Raw genomic sequence first — 25,037 nt, forward strand, 5'->3', positions numbered from 1 at the left:
AGTTTTATGTGCAAGAACCATCCATACGCATGTGTGGCTCAGCCCTTGGAATCCCCTGTTTCTTTCCAATGTGTGTGTGTAATATATATATATATATATATATATATATATATATATATATATATATATATATTACACACACACATTGGAAAGAAACAGGGGATTCCAAGGGCTGAGCCACACATGCGTATGGATGGTTCTTGCACGTAAAACTGGTACACGTTGCAGTAAATATGCAATGTAGTCACCTGCATATTTACTGTGAATTTCGCACACAGAGAAGTGACAGATCTGTCACAGTAAATATATATATATAAAAATTTGTACGCTTTTAAGGCCTAGGGCTATCAGCAATGATGAAAAAAACCTGTCAATTGCTCTGGCATCATGGCCAAAGTGAGGACTATGCACAGGGATCTGAGCTGATAAATTTAAGGCCCATCCCTTGACAATGTCACTGGATTAATTGCCTGAGTAAATGCACTCTTATTTGAATTATATTTTTAACAGTTTGAGCTTTCGTTTTAATTCAATAAAATATTATTTAAGCTGGCTATGTTGTAGTTGTGTGTGGGCTATAGAAGACTTGTTTAATGGTATTAGGGTTTGTAAAGCCATCTTTGTACTCATGGCCTTCAGGTACTCTGTACTTTTATAGCACCTCTCACTCCCTACTAGTCATTAAGTACTTTAGCTTGCTTGTAGCTGTATTCACATAGCTGTGAGTTAGTTGCCTGAAAGACAAGGCATGAGCCCTAGTGCATGCACTGTCTGATTATCCAGGACCATTCTACTTTCATCTCCTTTTTCTGGCCTGTGACAGAAAAACACATATGAGAATAACCTCATCAGATACAATGGGTACAATTGCATTCTGTAACCTCTGGTCACACGGACACCTCATCATTATTCATTGTGCAAGTGTCAAGCTCCTAAAATTCACAGTAGAAAAAGTCCACAGGGTATGCTGACATGTACATAACATATTCATATCACCACTATACTATAGAAAAGGGAACAAAACCAAAGCAAACGTCATGTTATTTAGAGAAACAAACATAAAACTATATTTGGTCTTATTCCTGTGCTTTACAGCAATGGCATAGCTTCCTTTCTCCATCTTCATTATTGCCAATTTGTGAAACCGTATCCAAACTGGGGAGAGAAAAAAATTTGATCAATATTGCACAGTGCAACATTATACATAGTGACAGTCTGGTATGGCACCTCGGCAACATTGTCACCCACAAAATATTATACATTATATACTGTAATCAAAGATGCTTTTAGGCCATGTGCACACGATGCATTTTTCCCGCAGAACCGCACAGTGATTTACAGTAGCATGTAAATCTATGGAAAAAAAAAAATCTGTGCAGACGCTGCAGAAAGTGGGTGTGCGGTTTTCAAACAACTGCATGTGACTTCTTTTGTGCGGTTTTCTATCTCCCCATTCTCAAAAACCCCAGGGGGAAAACCGCACTGAAAAACCGCATCAAAACTGCACTAAAAAAGGAAGAAATCCGCAGGAAAAATGCAGCTCATTTGACCTGCGGATTTCGTGAATTCTGCGCAGAAAAATCCGCAGGAGGATTTTCCCCGTGTGCACATAGCCTTAGGCTGCGAGTCAGGTCACAATAGTAGCAGATAGGAAAGGAGATAACAAGTTAAGGGCTGTAGAAAACTTTGCTATGTGGAGTTTGCTCATTTTATTTTATAAAAATGTAATGTCTACCCCTCCGCATAGCAATGTTTTCTACACACCAACTCTTATCTCCTTTGTTATATGGGAGGTTCTGAGATGTCTGTGCCTGCAATCAGAAGGGTTGAATGTAGACAACCTGGCTGTGGAGATGTGCAAGTTTTTTTTCCAACTGATTTTATTTTATTTTTTCTTCACTACCTCCCCTACCACCTCCCACCCCAGTCAGTGAACAACTTTAATGGATCCTGTACTGATAGGCTGTGTACCTTCAGAGCAAAATACTTGTTTTCTGCCCAAGATTGCTGATCTAGAAGTTGCTCAGTGTTCATTGTCACTTTTTTTTTTTAAATCAAAGGGCTGGCTTTACACACCTGAATGACACCGCTGCTCAATGAGGCTTCTTGCAGGACCTTCAATGATGTTGGAGATCAAATGATCTCTGATGCTGTTGAAGGTCCTGAAGTACTGCAGGATGCCTCGGTCAGCATTCGGGTGAGCGTTTAACCCTTTTATCATATACCGGAGTGCTATTTGGTGAAGTGTCATGCATCGTGGTGTAGTACAAACCTCTTCACAGTGCTAATGCAGTGCAGACAAAAGACTGGAACTGTTCCCCAGCCAGTGTGCTAATGAAATACTGGCGATAGCATGTACTCAGCCAAACAAAACAACACTGCATGATCTGAGTGACTGAGGGAATATCATTTAGTGTCCGGTGTGTGGTCGTGCACAATTGGAACGATAGTCGCTCATCACCGACTACTGAGCGACAGTTGCTTAATAGTTGTGTGTAAAGTCACATTGACAATCGAGGTGCTAGATGGGCGTAATAGCCTGATAAATCATCCCGCGTAAAAGTAATTTAACAGGACTCCGTACCTTGGGTTTCAACTGGTATGCTTCATCCTGATGTTCCAGGGCATCGTTTATCAGTTTTAACATTCTGTACCGACGCCAACCTCTGACCTACAGAGAGAGTAATGTGGTTAAGAGGATGGAGAACAAATGGGAACGTGGATGAATATGTGAGCAGAACATTACCTGTATGGTAAACACCTCCACCTCCCTGGAACGCTTCACTTTTTCACCATTACATCAGAAATAGCTGAAACCGAATATGAAATGCTATTAAATATTGCATGTGACACCACAGCCTCATGTTCTTTTATGATTCAACCCACCTCTTTTTTGGGAAACATGGACCAATGATTCTTCATAATTGTAGTGTGCAAAATCCTACAAAAAATAAAGACATCTTAGGCTGTGTGCACACGCTGCGGATTTTGCTGCGGTTCCGCAGCGGTTTTGGCCGCTGCGGACCCGCAGCAGTTTTTGCTGCGGTGTACAGTACCATGATTCCCTATGGGAATCAAAAACCGCAGTGCAGACGGTGCGGAATTTTCCTCGCGGATTATCTGCGGTTTTCAATCCGCAGAAAGAATTGACATGTCAATTCTTTCTGCGGATTCTCCTGCGGTTTGCCATCTCCTCCATTGAGGAGATGAAAAACCGCAGGGCAAAACCGCAGAGCAATCCGCAGGTCTTTTGACCTGCGGTTTCACCTGCGGATTTTACAAAATCCGCGCGGATGAATCCGCACATAATCCGCAGCATGTGCACATAGTTAAGGACAAGGAATCTGGGTCAATTCGAATTGTACTTCAGAGCATGTGCCATTTTGAAGCCTCTCTGTAAAAAATGCTATAAATTATAGGAAGCATGCTCATCAACACATGTACTATTTGCCAGTGCGCTTTTCCTACTATGCCATTCATTTAGGACTTCTGGTAATTTGTAGGTGAAAAAATTGTCAAAGTCCTAAATTAATGGGATTCATCATAGGGAGCTAAGCGATTATATCTCCGTGGCTGATGCACACAGAATCTAGATCTTTAACAGGGTGAGTACAGAGTCTCCCACAAATTTTAAGACCCTCACTGCCCTGCAGTGACTTGAATTCCAGAGAAATTTGCCCAAAACGGACCACCCTTATCCACTTTCCAATGCATATCTATGAGAAAAAAAATGCCCAAAATCTGGGGTCACTGCTCTGCCTTCATAAGCCCTGGACACTAGCACTTTTAGGGGAAGAAAGCCCAGGCACTGCACTTCAAATAGACACCAAAACCGGGTTGCTGATTTATGTACTTACAGTTTGTCTCTCAGCCATCTTTCCTCGTAGGCAGTTTGAAAGCAAGTAAAGACATGCCCCATATTCAAATCCTCACCTCAACTTCCTCCTCATCATGATTGGCTGTGCTGTCACTACTCAAGTTTAAGAACACACCCCTTAAAGAAATAGAAAAATAAATATTGAGTTAAACAATAAAAGGATTCGAACCCTAGTCACTGCAAGAAAAAGGCAGCTCCACGTCTTCTTGTGCCACCTAGGTACAAGAGGAAGTGTAACCACCTAATCAAAGTGGTATCTCCGTTCCATTTAAATTACTATATCGAGATCCGGGTAACAGCCGCATACACGCCCCGTTCGTTAACCAGGCCTTGACCATCCAATTTGCATTGAACCTTGGGTGCCGGAGGTCTTGGTCTCATTTCTCTGGAACCACAATTTGCAGCCACATGCTTTTGGTGTCTATTTGAAGGGCACACCTTGGGATTTCTTCCCGTAAAAGGGCTAGCATCAGACCATTGAACCCTCGAAGTTTTGGCATGTTTTTCTTGTAGACATGCATTGGAAATCGATCATATCTCCGTGGCGGTGGCAGTCGGCCACTAGATCTTTCGGAGGGTGAGGGCACGGTGCCCCCCCACACATTTCAGGGCCCCCTCTTCTCGCTGGCACTTTTGGAGAATATCATTCATTTTGCCTAAAACAAAAGTAAAACGCCACATTAAATCGAAAACCACTAACGCAACGTGGAAAAAAAGCACGCCATTGTTTTCTGGGTGAAATTCTCTATTCGATTGACATATCACATGCCAGGGGGAAAATGTTTCGCACCCCCCGCTCCCTGTCAAAATGGCCGACGTTTTCATCTTTTTGCTGGGTAGCTCCGCAGCCTAAGCGCACAGTGACGAGCCACTTTGGGGGATGAAAACCGAGGGAATTCCCCAGATTTTAAGACCCGTTTCGCCCGGCTGCGACTTGCGGTTCCGGAGAACCTAGGCCCTGGCTCTGAGGACCACCACTCCCGTGCCGTAAGCGCCAGACATTAGTCGCTCCCAGGGTGGACTGCTGAGAGTCTCCGCTATGAAAAAGACACCAAAACTGGGTTGCTGTGACTTGTGGTTCAAGAGAAACAGACCCAGAACCGCGAGCTCCCCCCACGTTCCATCCAAAGGATAGTATCGAGAGCCCGGTAACACACGTAGTATATTCACGTTTCATATTGGAATATTGTCCAGGATGCCTCCTACAAACAGAGACATCACTTGTCCCCCTGCTGCCCAGGGAATTTGATTTCTGGGGTCAGTGCATGGCTGTCCATTGATAAAAAAGGATCCTGGTGGTGCAGGCTTGAGGGGGAACAAATGCCCAACAGAGCAGCACACAGCCCCAATAAATGTTCCCTCACATCAGTCTGGTAATTAGCTTTCAAATGACACCCAAGTGGCCCCTCTGGCTTTACCAGAAGTCGCACCAGGGGCCCAATATCTGATTTGGACAGCAGATTTGAAAAGACATTTTGAGGCCTTGGGTCGGTTTTGAGCTTCTGAAACCTCACAATTACCCAGCAGAAGGTACCAGGCCAACCAAACTTGGCAGGAATATTGTCCAGGATGCCTCCTTCAAACAGAGACATCACTTGTCCCCCTGCTGCCCAGGGAATTTGAATTCAGGGGTCAGAGGATGGCTGTCCACTGATGAAAAGGATTCAGGTGGTGAAGGCCTGAGGGGGAACAAATGCCCAACAGAGCAGCACACAGCCCCAATAAATGTTCCCTCACATCAGTCTGGTAGTTAGCTTTCAAATGACACCCCAGTGGTCCCTCTGGCTTTAACAGAGGTCGCACCAGGTGCCCAATATCTGATTTGGACAGCAGATTTGAAAAGACATTTTGAGGTCTTGGGTCGGTTTTGAGGTTCTGAAACCCCACAACTACCCAGCAGAAGGTACCAGGCCAACCAAACTTGGCAGGAAAATTGTCCAGGATGCCTCCTACAAACAGAGACATCACTTGTCCCCCTGCTGCCCAGGGAATTTGAATTCTGGGGTCAGAGCATGGCTGTCCATTGATGAAAAGGATCCTGGTGGTGCAGGCTTGAGGGGGCACAAATGCCTAACAGAGCAGCACACAGCCCCAATAAATGTTCCCTCACATCAGTCTGGTAATTAGCTTTAAAATGACACCCCAGTGGCCCCTCTGGCTTTACCAGATGTCGCACCAGGGGCCCAATATCTGATTTGGACAGCAGATTTGAAAAGACATTTTGAGGCCTTGGGTCGGTTTTGAGGTTCTGAAACCCCACAACTACCCAGCAGAAGGTACCAGGCCAACCAAACTTGGTAGGAAATCAAATTCGATGGGGAGCAGGGGGAAAAGTGATGTCTCTGTGAGGCATCCTGTCAAAATCAGATATTGGGCCCCTGGTGCGACTTCTGGTAAAGCCAGAGGGGCCACTGGGGTGTTAATTGAAAGCAAATTACCACACAAATGTGAGGGAACATTTATTGGGGCTGTGTGCTGCTCTGTTGGGCATTTGTGCCCCCTCAAGCCTGCACCACCAGGACCATTTTTATCCATGGACAGCCATGCTCTGACCCCCTGAAATCAAATTCCATGGGGAGCAGGGGGACAAGTCATGTCTCTGTATGTAGGTGGCATCCTGGACAATATTACTGCCAAGTTTGGTTGGCCTGGTACCTTCTGCTGGGTAGTTGTGGGGTTTCAGAACCTCAAAACCGACCCAAGGCCTCAAAATGTCTTTTCAAATCTGCTGTCCAAATCAGATATTGGGCCCCTGGTGCGACATCTGGTAAAGCCAGAGGGGCCATTGGGGTGTGGTTTGAAAGCTAATTACCAGACTGATGTGAGGGAACATTTATTGGGGCTGTGTGCTGCTCTGTTGGGCATTTGTTCCCCCTCAAGCTTGCACCACCAGGATCCTTTTCATCAATGGACAGCCATGCACTGACCCCTGAATTCAAATTCCCTGGGCAGCAGGGGGACAAGTTATGACTCTGTTTGAAGGAGGCATCCTGGAGAATATTCCTGCCAAGTTTGGTTGGCCTGGTACCTTCTGCTTGGTAGTTGTGGGGTTTCAGAACCTCAAAACCGACCCAAGGCCTCAAAATGTCTTTTCAAATCTGCTGTCCAAATCAGATATTGGGCCCCTGGTGCGACTTCTGTAAAATCCAGAGGGGCCACTGGGGTGTCATTTGAAAGCTAATTACCATACTGATGTGAGGGAACATTTATTGCGGCTGTGTGCTGCTCTGTTGGGCATTTGTTCCCCCTCAAGCCTGCACCACCAGGATCCTTTTCATCAATGGACAGCCATGCTCTGACCCCAGAATTCAAATTCCCTGGGCAGCAGGGGGACAAGTGATGTCTCTGTTTGTAGGAGGCATCCTGGACAATTTTCCTGCCAAGTTTGGTTGGCCTGGTACCTTCTGCTGGGTAGTTGTGGGGTTTCAGAACCTCAAAACCGACCCAAGGCCTCAAAATGTCTTTTCAAATCTGCTGTCCAAATCAGATATTGGGCCCCTGGTGCGACTTCTGGTAAAGCCAGAGGGGCCACTGGGGTGTCATTTGAAATCTAATTACCAGACTGATGTGGGGAAATATTTATTGGGGCTGTGTGCTGCTCTGTTGGGCATTTGTTCCCCCTCAAGCCTGCACCATTAGCCGGCTCTCACTGTTGAATGTGACATACTGAGGATGAGAGCCGGCTAGCCTAAGCGCACAGTGACGAGCCACTTTGGGGGATGAAAACCGAGGGAATTCCCCAGATTTTAAGACCCGTTTCGCCCGGCTGCGACTTGCGGTTCCGGAGAACCTAGGCCCTGGCTCTGAGGACCACCACTCCCGTGCCGTAAGAGCCAGACATTAGTCGCTCCCAGGGTGGACAGCTGAGAGTCTCCACTACGAAAAAGACACCAAAACTGGGTTGCTGTGACTTGTGGTTCAAGAGAAACAGACCCAGAACCGCGAGCTCCCCCCCACGTTCCATCCACAGGATAGTATCTAGATCCCGGTAACATACGTGGTATAGCCACGTTTCTTACCCAGACCTCGACTTGCCTGATGGCATTGGCATGTCGAGAACCGGGTAACGACCGTGGCAAATGGCCGTCGCTTACCGGGCCCTCGACGTGCCAATTGGCATGGAAGGGGAGATTTTTCGGAGGGTGAGGGCACGGCGCCCCCCCACATTTTAGGGACCACTCTTATCACAGGCACTGAGTGAGACTGCCAGGGACTCTGCGGCACTGCCAGGGACTCTGCGGCACTGCCAGGGACTCTGCGGCACTGCCAGGGACTCTGCGGCACTGCCAGGGGGCAGGTTGTCAGGGGCTGCAGGAGCCCGGGGGCAGGTTGTCAGGGGCTGCAGGAGCCCGGGGGCAGGTTGTCAGGGGCTGCAGGAGCCCGGGGGCAGGTTGTCAGGGGCTGCAGGAGCCCGGGGGCAGGTTGTCAGGGGCTGCAGGAGCCCGGGGGCAGGTTGTCAGGGGCTGCAGGAGCCCGGGGGCAGGTTGTCAGGGGCTGCAGGAGCCCGGGGGCAGGTTGTCAGAGGGCGGAGGAGGCTGTGGCAGGCCGCAATGCTGTGTAGGACGCTGTGTGGTGCTGGAGAGTGCTACAGAGCCACACAGCTCTCTGGTGTCATGACAGGTGACTGTATATACATGTATACACATACATGAATGTACGTGTCATGACAGCTACTTTGACGATACGTACATGGATTTTTACTTACCCAAACAAAGGATGAAGAGGCTAGCTGGTCCACATTATGATGGAGGCCGGAGAGCATCGTCCCTCCATCGTGATGTCGTCCAGCAGGGAAATTTGTTGTCCTTGCCACATGGAGCCAGTTCAGTCTCTGAGATGCCTTGTTAACTAGTTGAAAAAAAAAAGGAAATTATTGAATTTTAAAATTATTTTTATTCTAAATCCTATTAATTCTATTAATACATTAAATATGAATCTTCATCCATGAGTGTATGTTTCCAGCAGACACAGCGCGCGGTGGCGGCTTCCTCAAGTGTTACCTGTGGGTTATGCTCTGTTAGCTAATGACAAACAGGGAAAGAAAAAAAAATGAATTATCGAATTATTGTATTTTACTATTATTTCTATTCTAAGCCCTGCTAGTGTTCACAGCAGTGATAACACAGCCCCCTGCATGTCAGCTCACCCTCCCACCCACCGGGACAGCCTGTATCCCCGCCGTGCCCCCCACAGCTGACCCCATATACTGTGCTGAGCATCCCCTCCCTCCACCCCAACTGGACAGCCTGTATCCCTGCCGTGCCCCCCACAGCTGACCCCATACTCTGTGCTGAGCTACCCCTCCCTCCACCCCACCGGGACAGCCTGTATCCCTGCCATGCCCCACACAGCTGACCCCATACACTGTGCTGAGCTTCCCCTCCCCCCACCCCACCGGGACAGCCTGTATCCCTGCCATGCCCCACACAGCTGACCCCATACACTGTGCTGAGCTTCCCCTCCCTCCACCCCACCGGGACAGCCTGTATCCCTGCCATGCCCCACACAGCTGACCCCATACACTGTGCTGAGCTTCCCCTCCCTCCACCCCACCGGGACAGCCTGTATCCCTGCCATGCCCCACACAGCTGACCCCATACACTGTGCTGAGCTTCCCCTCCCTCCACCCCACCGGGACAGCCTGTATCCCTACCATGCCCCACACAGCTGACCCCATACAGTAGCTATGTATTGGTGGTGCCCATAGGGGTGTACATACTTACCAGCAGGCGGCTTCCAAGCTTTAAATTTCCCACAGCACACAGAGCCCGGCGAGATGGACAGTGACCCGGCCTCACAGGACGCTGGCCCCGCCCCCGCCCACACTGTGCAGAGAACAGGGGATTGAGTGACAAGCTGCCCGGCCGCGTCACACATCTCCCCGCCCCTCCCACTCCACTGCCCTATGTCACACACAGGCTCACAGAGCGCTGACACCCGACCTTCCTCCTCCGGACGCACACCACTGACTCCCACCCCGGCCAGACAGCATGGCACAAGGGGGATGAATGGGATGAATGTCTGGCGACAAAAGGAAATAGCCCCGCCCCCATACCCGCCCACCGGCCACACAGTGCAGAGAACAGGGGATTGAGTGACAAGCTGCCCGGCCGCGTCACACATCTCCCTACCCCTACCACTCCACTGCCCTATGTTACACTCAGTCTGGCAGACCTGCCCCCGGTCTCCTGCAGCCCCTGACAACCTGCCCCCGGTCTCCTGCAGCCCCTGACAACCTGCCCCCGGTCTCCTGCAGCCCCTGACAACCTGCCCCCGGTCTCCTGCAGCCCCTGACAACCTGCCCCCGGTGTCCTGCAGCCCCTAACAACCTGCCCCCGGTCTCCTGCAGCCCCTGACAACCTGCCCCCGGTGTCCTGCAGCCCCTGACAACCTGCCCCCGGTCTCCTGCAGCCCCTGACAACCTGCCCCCGGTGTCCTGCAGCCTCTGACAACCTGCCCCCGGTCTCCTGCAGCCCCTGACAACCTGCCCCCGGTCTCCTGCAGCCTCTGACAACCTGCCCCCGGTCTCCTGCAGCCCCTGACAACCTGCCCCCGGTCTCCTGCAGCCCCCTGACAACCTGCCCCCGGTCTCCTGCAGCCTCTGACAACCTGCCCCCGGTCTCCTGCAGCCCCTGACAACCTGCCCCCGGTCTCCTGCAGTCCCCTGACAACCTGCCCCCGGTCTCCTGCAGCCCCTGACAACCTGCCCCCGGTCTCCTGCAGCCCCTGACAACCTGCCCCCGGTCTCCTGCAGCCTCTGACAACCTGCCCCCGGTCTCCTGCAGCCCCTGACAACCTGCCCCCGGTCTCCTGCAGCCTCTGACAACCTGCCCCCGGTCTCCTGCAGCCCCCTGACAACCTGCCCCCGGTCTCCTGCAGCCTCTGACAACCTGCCCCCGGGTTCCTGCAGCCGGTTCCTTCAAAAAAGCTATTTAAAAATGTCATTTAAGGCAAAGCTTTACTGAAAGACATTAGCATTCTATTAAATAAGGCAATCCTGCCACCTTGTGGTCTCTGATTAAAAAAAAAATACAATGATGACACCTGGTGTTCATTGCGGTACTGCAGACCAATGTCAAAATTGAGCGCCCGGTAAACTGCGTGAAATGGGCGTGAAAAGGGGCCGGCGGTTGAGTGCCTGGTAAGGGACGGAAATTTTCGTGTTCTACGATTTGCGCCAAATTTGTACCGGCGGGCCGTCGGGCACTCGGGAACGCGTTGGCGGCACCAAAAGCTACCTCAAAGCTACGTAGCGGGCTAAACACGCACCTCAGCAAAAAAGATCCCACCAGAGTCAAGCTGTTGAGTATGGTGAAGCCTACAGAGAACCTGATGCTGAAGAGCTGGAGAGTGTGGAGTTCTCTTAAGTTCTAGAGAGTAGAAAGGTACCTAAGGGTGACCGGGCAGAGCCTCAAGAGAGGTTGAAGGTGTCGAGTATGAAAGCTGCCAACTCCACGCAGCTGGATCAGGTGCGTCACCTGGAGTCCGAGCTCTCGGTAGTCAAGGCTCAGCTCAGAGAGAAGGATGCGCAGGAGCAGAAGCTGCTCCATACCCTCCACTCCACCGAGGAGAAGCTGTGCTCTGCTTGGCAGGAGAATGCAGAAAACGTGTCTCAGCTGGAAATGACCTGCTGGAACAAAGTGCAGGAGTTCCAGGACCTCGCCAAAGAGTTGTCTCGGGAGTAGGAAAAAGTGACAGATTTACAAGCCGAAGTAAAGCATTTGAAGGAACAAAAATCTGACAAAAACTCAGTTTTTGAGTCTGGGAGCAAGAACAGTGATTCTTCAGAGAGCCCAGCAGAGACCCTAGAGGCAGTCGAAGGTAATGGATGGAAGACCCAAGAGAAAGCTAAACCTGGTGATGAAGGAACAGATAGAACTCTCAAGCAGCAGAGTTTGGGTGGGCAAGCTGGCCCATCTGAAAATATAATTAAAGAAGTTATGGTGCGACACATGCTGGCCAAAAGAGAACAGGATCATGAAATAAAGATGCTTAAAGAGACGGTAAAAGAGCATGTCGAACGAGAAAGGGTCCTGGGCACAGAGTGGATGAGCTGGAGAAGGAAGTCTCTGAGCTCAGAGGTCACCTGTCAAAGTGTCAAACCGTGAACAAGGCCACATTTGAAGATATGGTGGTGCTCAGAGAAGCATTAGGAGGACTTCTACAAGAGAAGGAGTTGGTGGTCGCAGACTTACAGCGGCAGTGCCAGAGTGGTAATGAGGCAAAGCTGTAAAGGCCCATCTTGGCAAAGGGTCTTGAAGAGGGTAAAGCTCAGGGAGAGTTTGCACTAAGAGCTGGACAAGACAATCAGCCAGTCATGGCAGATGTCTTGATGGAAATGTCCTAGGCAAAACAGGAGCCGTCCGTCCGTGAAGAGAATAGCACTTTGAAATTCAAGTGAGTTGTTGAGGTACCCGAGGACCTGAGAGAGGCATGTGCCAGGCAGTCTGTGCTTGAAGAATTCAAGAAGGCTGTGGGGGCGTGTAAGGTGTACTGGCCCCCAGAAGCTAAACAGTTACTGGTACTGTCCACAAATGATGTCACAGCGAGGAGAGTAGCTATCCTGAGTGGAGATGTGTGCGTGCAACGTGGATGTTTCGATTGAGGAATGAAGACGCTGCTAGGCAGCTGGAGCATATGAGGAAAGCTCAGAGTCTTCTGCCTATTCCTATGGTGGAAAAAGTCATTGGAAGAAATGGTTGAGCCATGCAAGAGATGGTGGATAAGTCTGGAGTGGTGAGATTAAGAATTCCAGGTGACCATGAAGACCAGAAACCCAGAGAAAAGGGTATGATTCGATTCTTCGTCTTGGGTACGATGGAGAGTCTCGGAGCTATACTCTGTTGGAGTATCGAATGGTTTTTTAGAATCATAGAATCATAGAATGGTAGAGTTGGAAGGGACCTCCTGGGCCATCTGGTCCAACCCCCTGCTCAAAGCAGGATTCGCTAAATCATCCCAGTTAGATGTCTGTCCAGCCTCTGTTTGAAGACTTCCATTGAAGGAGAACTTACCACTTCTCGTGGCAGCCTGTTCTACTCATTGATCACCCTTACTGTCAAAAAGTTTTTTCTAATATCTAATCTGTGTCTCCTCCCATTCAGCTTCATCCCATTGCTTCTAGTCTTTCCTTGTGCAAATGAGAATAAAGTTGATCCTTCTACAATGTGACAGCCCTTTAGATATTTGTAGACAGCTATTAAGTCTCCTCTCAGTCTTCTCTTTTGCAAACTAAACATTCCCAAATCCTGCAACCTTTCTTCATAAGACAGGGTTTGCAGACCGGTCACCATTCTGGTCGCTCTTTTCTGAACTTGCTCCAGTTTGTTGATGTCTTTTTTAAAATGTGGTGCCCAAAATTGGACACAATATTCCAGATGAGGTCTGACCAAAGAGGAGTAGAGGGAAATAATTACTTCACGTGATCTAGACTGTATGCTTCTGTTAATACATCCTAGAATTGCATTTGCCTTTTTTGCTGCTGCATCACACTGTTGACTCATATTCAGTCTGTGATCTATTAGTATACCCAAGTCTTTTTCACATGTGCTGTCACTTAGCCCTATTCCTCCCATTCTATATATGCTTTTTTCATTTTTATTGCCCAGATGTAGTACTTTGCATTTCTCCCTGTTAAAAACCATTCTGTTAGTTGCTGCCCACTTCTCCAGTTTATTTAAATCTTTATGAATCCTCTCTCTCTCTTCTCTAGTATTAGCTATCCCTCCTAGCTTTGTGTCATCAGCAAATTTAATCAGTTTACCCTCAATTCCTTCATCTAAATCGTTGATAAAGATGTTGAACAATACAGGGCCCAGGACAGAGCCCTGTGGTACCCCACTTGAGACATTCTTCCAACTGGATGTGCAGCCATTTACGACCACTCTTTGGGTCCGATCACTAAGCCAGTTATGAATCCACCTAACAGTTGCCTTGTCCATTCCATACTTAGTCATTTTTTCAATAAGGATTGTATGAGAGACTTTGTCAAATGCTTTGCTGAAGTCAAGATATACTATATCTACAGCATTTCCTTGATCCACCCAATCAGTAATACCGTCATAGAAGGAAATTAAATTAGTCTGACATGACTTATTAGTTACAAACCCATGCTGACTCTGTTTAATCACTTCATTCTTATCTAGGTATTGACATACATGTTGTTTAATAATTTGTTCAAAGATCTTTCCTGGTATAGAAGTCAGACTCACCGGCCTATAGTTGCCTGGGTCCACCTTCTTCCCCTTTTTGAAGATAGGAACAACATTTGCTCTTCTCCAGTCTTCTGGCACTTCTCCTGTTCTCCAAGAATTTTCAAAGATTATGGAGAGGGGTTCAAAAATTTCTTCTGCTATCTCCTTCAGTACTCTGGGGTGTAATTCATCTGGACCTGGAGACTTGAATTCATTTAGGTTAGCTAAGTGTTTCCTCACTATCTTTCTGTTTATAGATATCCTGGATTCTTCTATTCCCTTAATAGGACAGTGAATAACAGTTGATGTTACATTTCCTTTCTGAGAGAAAACAGATGCAAAATAGGAATTTAAAAGTTCAGCCTTCTCAACATCCTGTCTTACCATTTCATCATTTTCATCCTGTAAAAATCCTATAGCATCTTTGACTTTTCTTTTACTTTTGACATATCCCCAAAATCCTTTATTATTGCTTTTGACATCTCTTGCAAGCCTCAATTCATTTTCAGCTTTAGATAATCTGATTTGTGCCCTGCAGGTTCTGCAGACAGCATTATATTCTTCTTTAGATATGCCTCCCTCTTTCCATTTTATAAACATTTTTTTCTTCCTTTTTAGCATGTGCTTAAGTTCTGTGTTCATCCATCCTGGTTTCCTTAAATGCTGAATGGTGTATCTAAAGGAGATAGAGCAGTTAAGGCTCGAAAGATTGCTTCTTACAGGACAGCTTTGCCACATTGGTGGATGATGGCTGCCGCCTTCAACCCAAGGTAATGGGAACTGAAGGGGCCCTCCAAATAATGGAATTGCTGACAGCCAAAGACATCTAGAAAGAAGAAACCTTGGAAGTTCAGGAAGGAAAACAAGGATGTCAAGAATCTGAAAATGGCAGATCTACTCTCAGGGCAAAGCTGAAGGACCTGGACAATAGCCCCTGTAACATACTAGATGTGTCAGACTCAGACAGTAGGTTCGACTGTAAGTGAGTCTCGTGACTGCACCAACCATTGGAAGCGGTCATGGAGAGAAAGGTCGGGTGAAGGTTATACTTGAGAAATGTGGTGACTAAAAAGGGTCTGGTGACACAGACAGACTGTGACTCAAGGGCTCAAGGGCTGAAGCTCAAAGCCTACATACGGACCTCTGGGGGCAGGGGAGGCCTAACAAATTGATGACTATGAAACGTAAGGCGACAAAGAATTTAGTGACTGATGGACTATGTTTTCGGGACTGAGAAGGCCCTCTCGACAGGTAGGGCATGGTGACATGCGTGACATGTCTCGAGGCCCCTGGTTTATGTCAAGTGTTCAACCCCACAAGTTTGAACAGAGGGGGGTATGTGAGACAGTGACTGGTGTTGTGGTGAATGGACGGTATGTGTTGCAGAGGAGAAGGTCCTCTGGGCTCTTAGCCTGTTGCTCTGGGACCTGTACTTCCATGAGACTTATTTAGCTTATAAGGCATTGTGCTTACAGGGTTAGCCAGAGAGCTGGGCGGATCTGGCTAGTCACAGACCTCCAATCAAGGGGTGGGTCTCATACGTTATAATGAGACTGTGGTTTAGTCACATGGTCTCTGTGTTGGAAGGTCCTGCAAGAGGACTGGATTCCTGAATAGCACATGGTGAGGCCATGTACCTGCAGTCTGTGATGGCTAACTGCATTGGGGAAGCTACCGACCTTCGCCCTTCTGAGGGTCTGGAACTGTCGGGTTTGACCTGCTGAGCCAGTCATTGCCCGGGACAGGGATTCCAGTTAGGCAGCTTCCCTGGAAGCCAGGACTGACAAAAAGACAGCATGTGGAGCTGAGCTCCTGGAAGCTAACCTCAGACAAGGGGGTTGTAAGAATGGCAGGGAGGTATATCTGCTACATGAGCAGACTGGTGTCTTGTTATGTTCATGAATGTAACTAAACGGTCTGTAGTCTATCCGGTTTATGCCGTGTCTAAATTAACCGGATGGTCTGTTTAAGTGAGAAACCGTTCCTGTGTGCCTTAATCCTGTTGCCAAGTGAGTGACCCCAAACCATACAGTGAGCATTATCTTATGCCTCCACACAAAATACCCCCCCACACATAGTAACACCCACCCACACTAAATACTCCCCACTCACACTGTAATACCACCCCCCCACACACAGTAAATACCACACACACACAAACACAGTAATCTCACCTACTCCTCCAATTATTATTTATTTATATAGCACCATTGATTCCATGGTGCTGTTCATGAGAAGGAGTTACGTCAAAACACAAATATCACTTAGGCTGGGTTCACACGTAGCGGAACTCTCGCGGAAATTACCGCGAGAATTCCGGAATTCCATTCCGCGGGAAAATCGCATTTTAAATTCCGGCGATTTTCCCACAGAAAAACTAGCATTTTGCAAGCGTATTTGGCTTGCAGAATTGCTAGCGTTTTCCAAGCGATCTGTAGCATCGCTTGGAGAACTGATTGACAGGTTGGCCACACTCGTCAAACATAGTGTTTGACGAGTGTGACCAACTTTTTACTATTGAGGCTGCCTATGCGGCATCAATAGTAAAAGAATGTAAAAAATAATAATAAAAAAAAAATATTGTTATTCTCACCTTCCGATGTCCCGCGCAGCCTTCCCGCCTCTCTCCACGCTCCTGGTCCCAGTAATCATTTGCGACAATTACCGCGATGACGTCCGTTCTCACGTGATCGTGACGTCTCGCGGTCATTCGCGATAACGTTGTGCGAATGACCGTGAGAACGGACGTCATCGCTCGCAAAGGCTTACTGGGACCGGGAGCGTGGAGAGAGGCGGGAAGCCTGCGCGGGATGTCGGAAGGTGAGAATAACAATATTTTTTATTTTAAATTCTATTTTTTACAGGGATATGGTACCCAAAGCCCGGAGGACAGTATCCTCTCCTCCGGACCGTGGGTGCCATCCGCAAATGTTCTGCTTACTTTTCGCATGGTGTGCACAGCCACATGCGGAAAGTAAGCAGAACAATGCATTCCTATGGGTGTGGGATCGCCGCGATTCCGCAAAATTAATGAGCATGCTGCGTTTTTTACCACGAAGCAATTTTGCAGCGGTAAAAACCGCAGCATTAGCACAGCATTGCGGAATCCCATAGGAATGCATGGGATGCTTATGTTTCACGTTTTCGCGGCAAAAACGCTCGGAAAATACCGCCGCGGAAACGCGAAAAAACGGTACGTGTGAACGAGGCCTCACAGAAGACAAAGAAACAATGACAGACTAGTACAGAGGGAAGAAGTCCCTGCCTCTTGCCTGATTACATTCTACAGGATTATGGGGAAGGAGACAGAAGGTTGGGGGTTGCAGTAGCTCCGATGGTGTTGATGTGGCAGCGTGGTCATTACAGGTTGTACGCTTTCTTGAAGAGATGGGTTTTCAAGTTCCACTTGAATGATCCAATTGTGGTGGCTAATCAGATGTGTTGGGGCACACAGTTCCAGAAGATGGGGGATATTCAGGAGAAGTCTTGGAAGCGATTGGGTGAGGAGTGAGTAAGCATGAAGGAGAGAAGGAGGTCTTGGGAGGACCAGAGATTACGTGAGGGAAGATATTGGGAGATTAGTTCGGAACAATACAGAGGAGAAAGGTTATGGATGGCTTTGTAGGTCAGTGTTAGTAGTTTGAACAGGATGTGCTCGGAAATTGGATGCCAGTGAAGGGATTTGCAAAGGGGGGAAGCAGGGAAGTAGAGAGGACAGAGATGAATTAGTCTGGCAGCACTTTTAAGGACAGAATGGAGAGGTGCAAGAGGGTTAGAATGTAGGCCACAGAGAAGAATGTTGCAGTAGTCAAGGTGGGAGATGATTAGGGCATGCACAAGCATTTTAGTAGATTGAGGGTTGAGGAAAGAATGTAGTCTGGAAATATTTTTTAGCTAGAGGTGACAGGAGGTGGCGAGAGCTTGGATGTGCAGTTTGAAGGACAGGGCGGAGTCAGGGGTTACTCCGAGGCAGCAGACTCCTGGTACAGGGGAAAGTGTGATGTCACTTATTGTGATAGATAGATCCAATCTTAGGTGTCTTCAGCTCCACTAGCATGAAGCACTTACCACCATTGTGCCTCAGGGAGTGACATCATCAGCGTGATCACATGACCTGATCACGCAGCTAGAGTCGCTCTGAAAGATGCGAGTGCAATTGAATACTGGGAGCCGGCAAGCTGCAGCCTCTCTGTGCCGTCTGTCAACTTGAGGTGCAGGGGCAGAGCTTCACGGAGGAAGCCAGCAGCCCTCCGCACATCAGCCATACACTAGTGTGAAACTAGCCTTAAACAAATACTTTTTTATGTACCCTTTGAATTTATGACAACATTAAGTGTTGTTGGGTAGGAGTATTTCAGCATGACAAACCTAGAAATTGCAATCTTTGTTCACTCTGCCTTGCATAGCGCTCCAAATTTGTCAGATTGCAAGGGAATCACTTGTGTAGAGCTCTCTTTAGGTCAACCCACAAATTTTCAATTCTATACAGGTCTGGGCTCTAACTGGGCTATTTTCAAAACTTTGGTCTTCTTAAGATCGCTGTTGTGCTACAAAGTGAAATTACTCTTCATTTTCAACTAACAGGTTTTGATGAAAAATTGACTGATATTTAGAGCTCTCCATAATTCTCCCCAACTCCAGCTGCAAGAAAATAGTCACAAATGCTGCCTCCACCATGCTTCAATGCTGCCTCCACCATGCTTCCCTGTGGGTATAGTGTTCTTTTGGTGATACACATTGTTAACGATATGGTTGGTGCAAAGTTACATCTTGGTCTCATCACACAACACATTTTCCCTCATGATTTTGGCAGACTTGATGTAGGTTTTGGCAATAGATTGCCACGTTTGTGTTTTTTCTTTGTAAGAAAAGGCTTGCGACTTGCCAACCTACCCCACAGGCCATACTTATGAAGAATACATGAGATTGTTGTCACTTGCAGTACCCAACCAGTACTTGCCAGAAATTTTTGTAGCTCCTTAAATGCTGCTGTAGACCTCTGGTAGTATAGCTCAAAAAACAAAATGCGCATAATATGGCATTACCCAGGCAATTAACATTGTAGATTGTATAGTATTGCTCACCTGGCTACAGGATTACCTGTGGGCACATGGTACAAATTTGTATAGTCTGCTGTTATATCTATATGTTTTGTATTATATCATATATCCATGGTATATATGATTATCATTTTTTCGTTAGTCTGATGGATTTTAATTATTTCCTAATAAAGGTTTATTTTGAAAGGGTTACAGTTTCTTGTAAGCTGCTAGTCTCTTCTCTTTGATACTATTGTGAGCACTCAGCTCACATACAGTTGAAACCAGAAGTTTACATACAGTTGTGCTCAAAAGTTTTTATATCCTGGCAGAATTTTTACTTTCTTGGCCTTTTTTCAGAGAATATGAATGATAACACCAAAACTTTTTCTTCACTCATGGTTAGTGGTTGTGTGAAGCCATTTATTGTCAAACCAATGTGTTTTCACGTTTTAAATCATAATGACAACCCAAAACATTCAAATGACCCTGATCAAAAGTTTACATACCCCATTTCTTAATACCGTATGATGAGGGAGCTATTGAGGGAGGGCTAAATTAACCCCTCACGGTTGACCAAGTGATTTCCAAATTAATCCACAGGGCGTTGCTAGCAACTGGGAATGACCAGACGGAGACGTATGCCTCTGTATGGGAGGATCAAGGCAGATCACTAACCCCGTTTATTATGTCACCTTTTTATAGTATTTTGCTTAAATATGCAAAGTACTCAGCTACCAATAGCATCGTCGTGACACATTTACTTTATAAGCCAATAGTATTGCAAGAAAATCGGAATATGTCCCTAGCTACGTGACGCAGAGAATAGAACAATAGCACATTCATCAGGGTCTCATATATCATATCTTGTTCAGACTGGGACAGTCTGGTTTCTTAACAACCGCAAACTTTCACCTAACTACAAAATTTAACTCGTAAGCAACAAAATGGCGTCGCAAGCACTAAAATGGAGGTCTGGAGAACAAGATGTCCCGTACAACTGAATACTGTACTTCACAATCCCCCCTAGATAAATTTAGTTAACTAATGTGCAGCATCAGAGGTGCTATCCCAGGCCATAAGCTCAAGGGGTACTGGTCTTCACATGGCTGATGCCATGTTATCAGTCATGGCTGTTGCAGCGCACCCATCTCCCCGTATGCTACAATTTACAAATAACAATTTTTGATGATGGTGGTGGAGATCTTTTGAAGGTAGCCATGCGCTTGGCTTCAACATCTTCATCAAGTAGCCTTTTGAGATCGGTATAGAGAAGAGCAGGGGCAACGATGACTTTGGTATCATCGCTAGCTATCCTAGTGCAGAATTTCCTAATACATACAGAAATACACCAAAGAACAAGTTTTAGTATCACATATACAACAAGGATACAGGCAGCAATATACAGCAAGCTTTGTAAAATCCCAGTTATCCAGCCCCCAATTCCCTTAAATCAATTGGCTGGATTGAGAACCACCAACTGTCCTTATTATGATCATTGTCTTTATTATATTGATCTCTGAGCCTTTGAATATCTTCTAACTTTAACTTTAATTTCTACCAATAATAATACAGAAAATGTGGAAAACCAAAACATTTTGCCCCCTTTATTTGCTATTGGCTTGTTGGGTGATGAGGAGGACTTGATAGGGACCGTCATACAAGGGTTCTTGTCCATGCTTTCTGACATACCTTTTCACAACTACCAAATCACCAGGCTTAAGATTATGACAGGTGTCGGTTTCTGATGAATCTGGAAGAGAAAAAGAAACTAGAGCATGGGTGTTAGCAAGATTTTTACTAAGCTGAAAAACATACAGTTGTGGCCAAAAGTATTGACACCCCTGCAATTCTGTCAGATAATACTCAGTTTCTTCCTGAAAATGATTGCAAACACAAATTCTTTGGTATTATTATCTTCATTTAATTTGTCTTAAATGAAAAAACACATAAGAGAATGAAGCAAAAAGTAAAACATTGATCATTTCACACGAAACTCCAAAAATGGGCCAGATAAAAGTATTGGCACCCTCAGCCTAATACTTGGTTGCGCAACCTTTAGCCAAAATAACTGCGACCAACCGCTTCCGGTAACCATCAATGAGTTTCTTACAATGCTCTGCTGGAATTTTAGACCATTCTTCTTTGGCAAATTGCTCCAGGTCCCTGATATTTGAAGGGTGCCTTCTCCAAACTGCCATTTTTAGATCTCTCCACAGGTATTCTATGGGATTCAGGTCTGGGCTCATTGCTGGCCACCTTAGAAGTCTTTCTCTCAAACCATTTTCTAGTGCTTTTTGAAGTGTTTTGGGTCATTGTCCTGCTGGAAGACCCATGACCTCTGAGGGAGACCCAGCTTTCTCACACTGGGCCCTACATTATGCTGCAAAATTTGTTGGTAGTCTTCTGACTTCATAATGCTATGCACACGGTCAAGCAGTCCAGTGCCAGAGGCAGCAAAGCAACCCCAAAACATCAGGGAACCTCCGCCATGTGTGACTGTAGGGACCATGTTCTTTTCTTTGAATGCCTCTTTTTTTCTCCTGTAAACTCTATGTTGATGCCTTTGCCCAAAAAGCTCTACTTTTTTTCTCATCTGACCAGAGAACATTCTTCCAAAACGTTTTAAGCTTTTCAGGTAAGTTTTGGCAAACTCCAGCCTGGCTTTTTTTATGTCTCGGGGTAAGAAGTGGGATCTTCCTGGGTCTCCAACCATACAGTCCCTTTTCATTCAGACGCCGACGGATAGTACGGGTTGACACTGTTGTACCCTCGGACTGCAGGGCAGCTTGAACTTGTTTGGATGTTAGTCGAGGTTTTTTATCCAACATCCGCACAATCTTGCGTTGAAATCTCTTGTCAATTTTTCTTTTCCTTCCACATCTAGGGAGGTTAGCCACAGTGCCATGGGCTTTAAACTTCTTGATGACACTGCGCACGGTAGACACAGGAACATTCAGGTCTTTGGAGATGGACTTGTAGCCTTGAGATTGCTCATGCTTCCTCACAATTTGGTTTCTCAAGTCCTCAGACAGTTCTTTGGTCTTCTTTCTTTTCTCCATGCTCAATGTGGTACACACAAGGACACAGGACAGAGGTTGAGTCAACTTTAATCCATGTCAACTGGCTGCAAGTGTGATTTAGTTATTGCCAACACCTGTTAGGTGCCACAGGTAAGTTACAGGTGCTGTTAATTACACAAATTAGAGAAGCATCACATGATTTTTCAGACAGTGCCAATACTTTTGTCCACCCTCTTTTTTTATGTTTGGTGTGGAATTATATCCAATTTGGCTTTAGGACAATTCTTTTTGTGTTTTTTAATTTAAGACATTAGGCTGAGGGTGCTAATACTTTTGTCTGGCCCATTTTTGGAGTTTCGTGTGAAATGATCAATGTTTTACTTTTTGCTTCATTCTCTTATGTGTTTTTTCATTTAAGACAAATTAAATGAAGATAATAATACCAAAGAATTTGTGTTTGCAATCATTTTCAGGAAGAAACTGAGTATTATCTGACAAAATTGCAAGGGTGTCAATACTTTTGGCCACAACTGTATAATACTACTGCAAAAATAAGATTTTTCCGATTTAAAGTTACAGTGCAATGCGTGCTTCAATCTATTGTTGTCACTCTTGCACCGTCTATTTGCACATTTATGTCTATCTGTGTGTTCCTGGAACCTAGTATGATCTGAAGTCACCTTAAATCCCCTGTGCACAATGTACAGACATTAAATTTTCTTGTCTTTGAGACAAAGATTGTGCATGTAGGCAGGTTCACAATGCCACCCAAATGTTGTAAGTACTTTAAATTGGTAGAAGAACAAGATTCCGTTACATATTTGTATGCCAGCTTTTTATAAGTATTCTTCCATTCCTAAATAACGGCGCATTGAATTTAATATTACATGTATAGATATGACTGTTAATATCTTTTATAAAATATACATAAAATGGTCATACATTAGCAGTTTATAGCAGAAGATGTTGTGAATTCTCTTGATCGGAGTTCTGAGCCGAAACTCCCTCTGCTCCCTCTGGTGGTTACTGAGATTAGTGGAGCTGGCAAGGTGGACGGAAGATCCCCACCTGACGATGATAATTGGAAACCTGGGATTACTAGCTGGGTTCATATAATTGAGCTGGCTGCTCTTTGAGGTTGCTGGTGATTTCCTCCCTGTGCATTTGGAGTTCTTTTGTCCCCTGCCTGATCTGCATTGTTCAGCTAAGTGATTCTTTTGCTAATCCTTTGCATCTAATCTGGTTTTGCCTTTTTTTTGCTTTCTGCTTTGTTGCCAGGATTCAGCGTGCTCCCTGCTGAGGGCAGCGCTGGGCCCTGCTTCATATGTTGCAGCTTGTTCAGTCCCCTGTCATGTTAGTATCTTTTTGCTTTGCTTCCAGTTCATACCAGAGTGCTGATCTAGCGGGGGTGAGGTCATGTGACCTCAGGTTTTTTGTATATCAGAAGTGTTGGACTTTTTTAGGGTTTTGTGTGTGATTGCAGACAGTATCTTTTCTGTCCTGTCCTGTCTAGACAGCTTGCCCCCCCCCCCCCCCGTTTGCTCAGTCTGTTCTCTGCCTGTGTTTGTGTCTCATCTTGTCTCACCGACAATATATGTTTGGGGGCTGTCTATTCCTTTGGGGATCTGCTCCAGGGCAGTTTAGATTTCACCTTTCTGTCTTTAGGCTTAGATAGTTCTCCGGCTGTGACGAAGTGTCTAGGGCATCGTAGGAACGCTCCATGGCTACTGCTAGTTATGTGGATAGGATCACGGGCCTGCAATCCCCTTAGTTACCAACCTCTCTGGTTCTCTGGTGGTTTAGCCTGTTCCTGCCATCCTCCTCAGTGACCCATTCATAACAGAATCACCAGCCTAACCGCAGACTCTAGGGTACTCAAAAGAAGTTAAGAATTGTAAAAAAAAATTTTAATATAGAGATGAGCGACTTTGCCTTTTTTAGGGTCAAGTCGGGTTTCATGAAACCTGACTTTCGCAAAAGTCGGGTTGAACGAAAACGGCCGACTATAGGGAAAAGTCGGAGGTCCAACTGAAACACGAAACTGTCATGATCTCAGTGCGGGTTTGACTCGCACACGTGGGGTTAATGTTTGGAACCAGTGCTGATGACTGGCATTTCTGGGGTTAAAGGTTGTGATCCCGATGCAGTCTTACCTGCACACCTGGGGCTATGATTGCGGCCTCTCCCTGGTTCTGGGGAGGCTTCTTATAGCCTCAGGACGCTCCCATCCCTGTCAGTTATACTCTTGCCCTTGGCATTGTGTGGTGACCCCTGAGTGTGTTAGTGCTGTGTTCTGGTTACTTGATTCTCTGTATATGACTCGGTCTGTTCCATGGATATCGCTTTGGATTCTGCCTGGTACCTCCTATGTCTGTTTGGTCTTGATCTCTGCTTGACCCTGATTATCCGCTCTGTCTCATCCCTGGTACTGTACTGTGATCCTTTGTATGACCTTTGGCTTTGTCTGACCTCCCGTCTGTTTGTCCCTCCTGTACTTCATTTGCCCATACTGTTGTGACCTCCATTTTGCCTGACTCTGAGTTGTTGTATGGTGTACTGTCATATCTGAAAGCAGGACGCTAAGCTACGCCCCCTTGCAGTCACATGACCATAGGTCCCGTTCAAGCTTGTTCATTTTCAGTGTCCGCAGGTCCCGTGCCTCTTTACTTTCCAGCGCTGACTGGACCCTGACACTAATAGTTGAAGCATGCCCGGTCACCTCTGCTGCCCTGCTCCCCAGGTAACTCTTAGCACTGCTTCTGTACTCAGGACACGCGCACTGGCTCTATGAGCAAGTGTAGTGCGGTGTCTCTGACAGAAACCCAATGCAAGTCAATGGGGAAGCAAAGTCGGCAGGGAGTGGGAGTGGCTTTAGGACAATTCTTTTTGTGTTTATTCATTTAAG

The 25,037-nt window shown here is 46.5% G+C and overlaps 1 long non-coding RNA gene across 1 annotated transcript; it reads right to left on the bottom strand.

Moving 5' to 3' along the window:
* Positions 1–248: 248 nt before the first annotated feature.
* LOC141077986 (uncharacterized) lies at positions 249–10,048 on the bottom strand. Its single transcript, XR_012227630.1, has 5 exons — positions 9,601–10,048; positions 8,583–8,725; positions 2,747–3,994; positions 2,585–2,671; positions 249–1,155 (listed from the first exon to the last, which is right to left on the bottom strand). It is a non-coding gene; the product is annotated as an uncharacterized lncRNA (long non-coding RNA).
* Between the last annotated feature and the right edge of the window lie 14,989 nt (positions 10,049–25,037).

This window comes from Dendrobates tinctorius, unplaced genomic scaffold, assembly GCF_039654945.1.
Source record: "Dendrobates tinctorius isolate UK_male_01 unplaced genomic scaffold, ASM3965494v1 ptg000486l, whole genome shotgun sequence".
Classification (NCBI taxonomy): Eukaryota; Metazoa; Chordata; class Amphibia; order Anura; family Dendrobatidae; genus Dendrobates; species Dendrobates tinctorius.